Source organism: Neomonachus schauinslandi, chromosome 11, assembly GCF_002201575.2.
Source record: "Neomonachus schauinslandi chromosome 11, ASM220157v2, whole genome shotgun sequence".
In the NCBI taxonomy this organism is placed as follows: Eukaryota; Metazoa; Chordata; class Mammalia; order Carnivora; family Phocidae; genus Neomonachus; species Neomonachus schauinslandi.
The window spans coordinates 91278791-91287374 of NC_058413.1; the positions used below are offsets into that span (position 1 = coordinate 91278791).

Sequence of the window (8584 nt, forward strand, 5' to 3'; positions counted from 1 at the left end):
AAGAAAACAGAGTGAGGAACAGAAGGACTAGACTTTCTTGCCAACTGGGAAGAGATAATCCTTCCTGCATGACAGATGTGCAGGATAATTTATTAGTTATATGACCTTGAACAATTCACTTTATGGCTTCAAACCTTAGCTTCTTTATCTGCAAAAGGGGCATTGATACTATCTGTGCTCTATACCACACAAAAGGAAATACCTTTGCAAGCTATTAAAGTATAGCTACTAATCTCTATCACTTCTCAGGAAGGAAGGCTACTTGCTGTAGCACCTTCCTCAGAGAATATTTTACTTCTTTATTCCTGAGGCTGTAGATCAAGGGGTTCAGCATGGGGGTGACCAGGTTATTCAGGATCTGGACGGTTGCATCCAGCCAGGGGCTTGGGGTTGGCCTGAGTAGATGAGGACCACTGGCATGTAGAAAAGCAAGACGGCAGTGAGGTGGGCACTTCAGGTGGAGAAGGCACGGCGCGGCCTCTGCGGAGCGGATCTGCAGGATGGAGCAGACAATGCAACTGTAGGAGGTGAGGATGAGAAGGAAGCAACTGAGGGGCATGAGGCCCACACTGATGAACCCCACCATCTCCAGGGCTGAGGTATCAGTACAAGCCAGCTTCAGCATCACCGGGATATCACAGAAGAAATAGTCTACCTCGTTGGGGCCATAGTAGGGCAACTGGAAGGTGAGAGTGCTTAGAAAGGTGGCCTGAATGCAACCAAAAAAGGAGGTCCCCACAGCCAGGATGGCACACACTCTGTGGCTCATGGTCACCGTGTAGCGCAGAGGGTAACAGATGGCGACAAAGCGGTCATAGGCCATCACTGTGTACGGGAAGCGCTCCGTACAGCCCAGGAAATGGTAGAAGAAGAGCTGGGACACGCAGCCTGCGTAGGAGATGATCCGGCTGTTCCCTGAGAGGTAGAAGAGCATCTTGGGGGAACTCACAGAAGGGAAAAATATGTCACACACTGACAGTTGGCACAGGAAAAAATACATGGGAGGGTGGAGCCGAGTGGAGGAGACGATCGCCAGGGGGATGAGCAGGTTCCCCATAAGAGTGAAGATGTAGAAGCCCAAACACAGGACAAAGAGCATGCTCTCCAGATCCTCGGTGTGTGGGATGCCCAGCAGGATAAATTCAGTCACTACTGAGAGATTCCTCATCTCTGTCAGATGTTGGACTTCACAGAAAAACATAGGTGTCCGAAGTGTGAAAACTGATGTAAAACTGAGAAACTCTCTGATGGATGTGTTGGTTTCATGCTTTAACAATCAATAATCAACCTTATGTAAAGGCATTTCTACATAAAAAGTTAAAGAATAAAAATTCTTGGCTATATTCCGAAAACTTTAGTTTTGACCAAGTGAAGTTCACTGTATTCTCTTACCCACAGATTATAATTAAAAACTCTGGAAGTGAGGCACCTGGGTGGCTCAGTTGGTTAAGCAGCCCTCTCTTGATTTCAGCTCAGGTCATGATCTCAGGGTCCTGTGATTGAGCTCCACATCAGGCTCTGCGCTCAGGGCGGGGAGTCTGCTTGAGGATTCTCCCTCTCCCCTTGCCCCTATCCCTGCTTGCTCTCTCTCTCCCCGCCCTCTCTCAAATAAATAAATAAATCTTTAAAAAATTAAAAATAAAATAAAAACTCTGGAGGCGTGCCTGACTCACTCAGTTGGAAGACCATGCAACTCTTGATCTCAGGATTGTGAGTTCAAGCCCCATGTTGGATGTAGAGATTACTTAAATAAATAAAACTTAGAAAAAAACCCCCACCCTGGATAAAATACAAAATGCATTTACCTAAAAACTCTGGAAAATAAACAGAGGAAGCAGACTGTGAAAGGGAGACAAAACCTGGAGAAGCCCACACAGATGTGTTTCTACGTTTTCCTCTTTTCTCCTGTGCTTTCGAGCTTAGAAGGGGGGGGGGTCACAATTACAGAATTGTGTGGTGGCTGCTCTAGATGCAGAAATTCCAATAGATAACCCATCTTTTTGACTGGAGAACCTGATAAAAGGTGTTTCCATGATCAAAGAGTGTGAGGAAATCCCTGTGTTTTTTTTTTTCCTCTCTTTTTTTCTTCCACTCCTGCCCCAAGGCAATTCTGTAATTATGTGGCAGCAGTATGAGCAATAAAAATTTGGAGACAAATTCCAATTTGTGGACGGAGGAGTCTCACATTGAAGAGAGAGAGGAAGAGAATATTTGTGTGAAAACAAACATACCAGACTATATATTTATGATGTATTTTGAATGTTTGTTATACTTTAATAAAGCTGTTAACTTAAGCAAAGAAAGAGATAGAAAGAAAATAACCCCAAACCAACATGTAGTTACAATGCTAGATGCAGAGAAAAATGAAGACTCCAAAGAAAGAGTCAGTGACATCCTGAAAAAAAAAGTCATCTGTGTTTACCAGCTTGTTTCTTGTTACTCACTCTAGACATACTAGAACATTCTCTGTGTGAACTTCTGACTTAATTAGACTCTGTCCTTGAAGAAGGTTCATCATAGCATCACCCTGGAAACCTTCCTCCTTCAGTCAGTGAAGACTCAGAGTTCTCCAATCCTTGACTGTCACAAGGCACAATGATTAATTTGCCCTTCCAGGTACTATCTCTAAGGCAATGAGTCCATGATCCTCTTGATTTCTAAGTCTTTTTCAAGTAAGAGTCATCTTCAAGAACTAAAAATCTAGCAGCTCCCAACAATTGGATCCCAACACTTCAGTGGATAAGAAGCCAAAGGTGTCAGTGACAGGTGAGAAAAAATCTGAACACTCACAGTGTTCACAGGGAACAGGGTGGAATTTTCTGCCATATGATAACAAGATAACCAAGTCATGTTCTCTGGTTCCTAGGAGAACACAGCATATCACAGCCACAGGAGCTGAGGTTAGGTGTTTACAAAAGAGGGTGCCAAGAGTATATACCATCAAGACTTGAATACACTCATTCCCTCTGGATCATCTCCTTCAGCTCCCTTTGGGCATTTCTCATGATTCAGTCAGTGGTAGCTCTGAGGGAGTAATTAGATTAAAGTTCATCACATTTACCACCCCCCAAAAAATAATAATAGATACTTTGAATTGAAATATATCTTCATCCCTTCCAAGTCTGCTTGCCTGGAGAATGGACTCCAATACTGACTTCAAGGCTTCAGGCTAAGTACTTTTTTTTGCCTCCCATATTTGCCTGTCTTTACATGTGGCAATAAGGCAATAAGGCAATACCCTATTTTCAAGTATGTAAACATTTATAGGACTATGCAGATATCTGAAATGAGTATCACTGTTGTAGACAGGTTGTAATAAATAATAAGGAATTATTATTTACATGTTTTTTCTAGCAATTGCACCTTCCAAAACAGTATTAATAAACCAAGTACATTTAAAGAAAGATTATAAATTGTTAGTGCTTTAAACCATCCCAGATGAGGGGCGCCTGGGTGGCTCAGATGGTTAAGCATCTGCCTTCGGCTCAGGTCATGATCCCAGGGTCCTGGGATCAAGCCCCACGTCTGGCTCCTGGCTCAGCAGGGAGCCTGCTTCTCCCTCTCCCTCTGCCTCTCCCCTGCTCATGCTCTCTCTTTCTCTGTATCTCTCTGTCTCAAATGAATAAATAAAATCTTAAAAAAAAAATCATCCCAGATGAAAATGGTTTAATAAAAATAACAATAATATGGATTGAACATTTGCCAGGTACTATGCTAATTTATTTTTATGTTCTTTTATGTTTAAATTTAAGTCTCAAAACAACCTTATTAAGTAGGAGAGGAATAAAAGCACCAATAAATTTTAGAACTTGATCACATAGCTAGAAAGTGACTGAGCTGAGATTAAATCCCAGGTCTGATTCCAGGCCAAAGCTTTAAATTCTTCTGCTGTGAAAGCTCCTGAGACATTTTGATTAGAAAAGCAGAAATATGGCACATGTTTTCAAATTCTTGAGGAGCTGCTATACTGAATTTTTATGTGCTTTTTCATGGTGGATAACCAGTAAAAAAAGAATGGAACTAATAAAAAGTTAGATTTTATTTCAGTATAGAAAAAGAAATTAATGAGATAAGATGCCTTGTGAAGGATTGGGTTTCTATCACTATAAGAGTTTAAGTATGAGTAAGATGACATTCTTTCAGGGCTCTGATGACCTTGTATCACTAATTTGAATGCAAGATTATCCTACATACATCCTTAATGTCCTTTATAACTTTGAGATTCTTTGATTTTATTACGTTGTTCATCTTTTCAAATATATCTGAGAAGATACAATAAAGCTTTACAAAAGGTTCTTCTATTGAAAAGGGATGAAACCCCTAAAGAAGAGGACTCTGAGCATAATTGGTCTGGGCCCAAATGCAAAATTCAGTGGATATGAAGATAGCAGTGTTTGTCTTGTAACACTGAATATATCTGGCTTACCAAGCCATTAACTTGGTAATGGTAAGACTGGAATTCTCAATATCTTGATGCCAAACATATGGAATAAATTCATACTTGTTTTCTAGAATATACTGTAGATACACATCAAAAATAAAGCAAACTCCAAGATTACCTAAGTATCACAGATTCTTAATAAAAAAGGAATATTAAAAAATAACCTAAAACTGAAGAGATTTCAGGATGTCAAGAAATCTGGATAATGAATTATAGTAGGTCAGAGGATTTTTATTTGTTATAAATTCCATCTACGAAACTCAAGTAAGGGAAATGAGCACGAAGCATGGTTTGTAATATTCTCTGACTATACACTTTTACCCCATAAATTGGCACTTCAGATTCCTCATCCCATTTCACTTTTATGCCCCCTTTTTAAATAGTTCAAAAAAAAAAAAAAGATATGGCTGAGAGAATGATTAAGAGTTCCACTGTGGGGTGATATGGAGGAGGATGAGATAGCCGAAGAGAAGGTTTGAGCAGAGAAGTAAAGGGTAACTTCCCCAAGGTCATGTCTTGGAGTCTGAGCAGAAGACCCTTGAAATGAGCATTTATATTTGGTTGTTTGGATGTCACTGGATAGGAGATTTTACTAACATTGGATTGGAACACAAAATAAGTGGCTACATAGATAGCAAAGTACTAGCTGGAGAATGTTGGTGGCTGAAGGAAGCTCAGTGATAATGATCACTTGAGTCTGTGAACAGATGACTTTGAGATTCTCAGTGTCTCATTGATCATGAGCCCAGTGGTTTTGTGGTTTATGTGCAAGAGTGTCATTCACACCCAGCCAACTCTGAGGTTGCCCATCCAATAAGATAAAATGTCTCTGAATCTCTTCTTCCAGGATTGTTCCAGATTCTTCCGGGGATTTTTGGTAGCCTATTGCTCACTCAAATTAGGGACCATTTGCTAAAGGAGGTTCTCTGTTTCTTCTGAAGCTTACCTCTTTACCTCTCTCACTTTCTAGCTTATATATAGACTAGCATGCACAAGGACTTGTGCCTTTAACCTTAGAAAATTAAAGAACTCTAGAGGTGTAGCAGTTAGCATGGTAACATATAGAAAAGAGAACATAATTCTGACTGGGCAAAAAATTAGTTATATGGCAGAAATAATGAATATAGAAAAACCAGAAATCTTATGATTTTGCCCTAACTTCACCACATGATTGTTGTATGAGCTTAGAAAATAAAAGAGAGGGGTGCTTGGATAGCTCAGTTGGTTGAGCATCTGATCCTTGGTTTTGGATCATGAGGTCATGACCTCAGGGTCATGGGATCAAGCCCTGCTTTTGGGCTCCATGCTCAGCATGGAGTCTGCTTCATATTTTCTCTCTCTCTTCCTCTGCCCCTCCTGCCCCCATGATCTCTCTTTCTCTCTCAAATAAATAAATATTTTTTAAAAAAGAAAATGTAAGTTAAAGGGCCTAGGAAGAAAGTTGAAGGTCAGAGGAGGCCTCTGAGCATGACTGGTCTGAGCTCAAATGCAAAGTTAGGTGGACACACACACACACACACACACACACACACACACACACAGGAATATTACTCAGCCATAAAAAAGGATGAGCTCTTGCCATTTGGGACAACATAGATGGACCTGGAGTGTATTATGCTAAGTGAAATGAGTTAGACAGAGAAAAACAAATACTATATGATTTCACTTACATGTGGAATCTTAAAAAAACAAAACAAATGAGAAAACAAAAAAAGCAGAACCAGACCCATAAATACAGAGAACAAATTGATAGTTGCCAGAGGGGAGGAAATGGGGGATGGGAAAAATGAGTGAAGGTGAGAGGGACGTACAGGTGTCCAGTTATGAAATGAGTAAGTCACAGGAATGAAAGGTACAGTACAGGGAATATAGTCAATTGTACTGCATTAGTTTTGTATGGTGAGAGATGGTAGTTACACTTGTGGTAAGCACACCATAATGTATAGAGTTGTCAGATCACTATGTTGTACACCTGAAACTAATGTAATGTATGTCAGCTGTACTCAAATAAAAAATAATAATAATAAAAATAAAAGGGGGAAAATCAAAAAACAAAAGTTAGAAAAGAGTGTTATATGCAACTGATAAACTATTGAACACTACATCTGAAACTAATGATGTACTATACATTGGCTAATTGAATTTATTTATTTATTTATTTTTCAAATTTGAGGATTTATTCAGGGCCTGGATCAGGCTGAGATGAGTGCAAAATTTTCCACAGGTGCACAATGTAAGGGGCACCCAAAAATTCAGTAATCAAGATAAGATTTTAAAGCAATATTTTTCAAAAAAATCAAAATTGGTGCAAAAAAAATCCATCATCAACAAACTATCAACATTTTAAAGAAAGACAGGATTACCATTTATTTGGTCTAGCAGCATGTTTCCCAAACTAAGAGAGGTTTCTCCCACCATGCACATAACAACAGATTAACTGTCCTGTGCAAAGGGCACCCAGGTAACTCTATTTTTTTTTTATTTTTTCATTATGTGCAATTTAGCTAATTGAATTTAAATTTTAAAGAAGAGTAAAATGTATCTGCTGGAGGCAGTAACCAAGGCTTTATATTTAAATATTTAATAGCGAAGAATTTCCTCTCTGCCAGCATGCAGTTAAATTATTTGGAAAGAGTGGCCTAGATGGGGTTGTTTGGGTTCCAGATATCATTCAACCACATGATTTGCCATGTTGACCCATTAGATTTCAAATCTACTTAATTTTGTTTAGTCTCTAAGACTGCATACTTGAATTCAAAAATAAATTAGACTTGTTTCAGGGACTTCTTGGATGTTGACAGGACCTAATGACTTAAAAAAATCAGATATTAACAAGTTACCATATCTGTGCTGTGATTTACAACAGAACAAACTCAGGACTAGTATTTCTTAATCCTTGGATAGAAACAACAAAGGATGCTATAAGTTATCTTAAAGATCCTTATAGAATTCTCCAAAGTTACACTTAATTAATTTGAACTAAAACCAGAAAGGCATATATATAACTTTAAGGGTTTAATGGGTGAAGACCACATTGGATAAATGCTGGTTTTCATATAAATATTTTATAGAGGGAAAGTAATTACCAAGAAAATTATCAAGGACCTACTAGGTAGCAGACATTCTGCTATTTGGAGACACGGCTGTGAACCATATGTACAGGGGTCTCCTTTGATGGAGCTTACAGTCTAGTGTGGACTTGGACAATAAACAGACCACTACAAACTGGAATAATAGATGGCAAAGCAGGAAGATATTGGATTGGGCACAAACAACACTCATGGGTCTGTAACTCAGATTTTAAAGTTCTAATTAGATTTCTTAGGTATGAAATAGAGGAAATAATTCAGGAAAGGAGGGTATGGGGTAGGATATGGTGGGAAAGAGGCTTTCCCAGACTAGAGATGCAAAAGCTAAAGAGGAGCAAAAGCTAAAGATTACATAATTGTATTGCTATGATTTTTATTGTCTTTACACAGAAAAAAGGAGATTGCTAACCACTGCTAGAAGATAACTTTCATTATGGTTGAGAACTGAGTTGTTTTTTTTTTAAGATTTTATTTATTTATTTGACAGAGAGGGACATAGCGAGAGAGGGAACACAAGCAGAGGGAGTGGGAGAGGGAGAAGCAGGCTTCCCATGGAGCAGGGAACCCATGCGGGGCTTGATCCCAGGACCCTGGGATGATGACCTAAGCCAAAGGCAGACGCTTAACGGCTGAGCCACCCAGGCGCCCCGAGAATTGAGTTTTTATCAGTTGTACAAAGGACAAGGGGGAAGGGTGATGGTAATGGCATTAGTGAGTGGGTCCATATATCCAGATCATCCTTAGTACTTATACTCAGTGTCTCAGAGATACCCATGAGAGAAAAATCCAGAGAGCAGTGACATCAAAAGGCCATAGGAGTAAGAACTAATGTCAATAGAATCCCACTAAATGAGGATGTATATTGACAAATGGACTAAAATTAAACATAAAATCAATCCATACAATCTAAGAGACAATGACTTAGACTAATAAAAGATCCTCATGTTATTTCTAATCACAAGAATATTCTTTTCTCTAACATTTTCCTCAGGGCAAATTTGACATCCTTATTCCGCAGGCTGTAGATCAGGGGGTTCAGCATGGGCACAATGAT

General features: G+C 39.2%; 1 pseudogene; it reads right to left on the reverse strand.

The window, feature by feature from the left end:
- Window positions 1-238: 238 nt before the first annotated feature.
- LOC123326210 lies at window positions 239-1168 on the reverse strand (annotated as a pseudogene).
- Between the last annotated feature and the right edge of the window lie 7416 nt (window positions 1169-8584).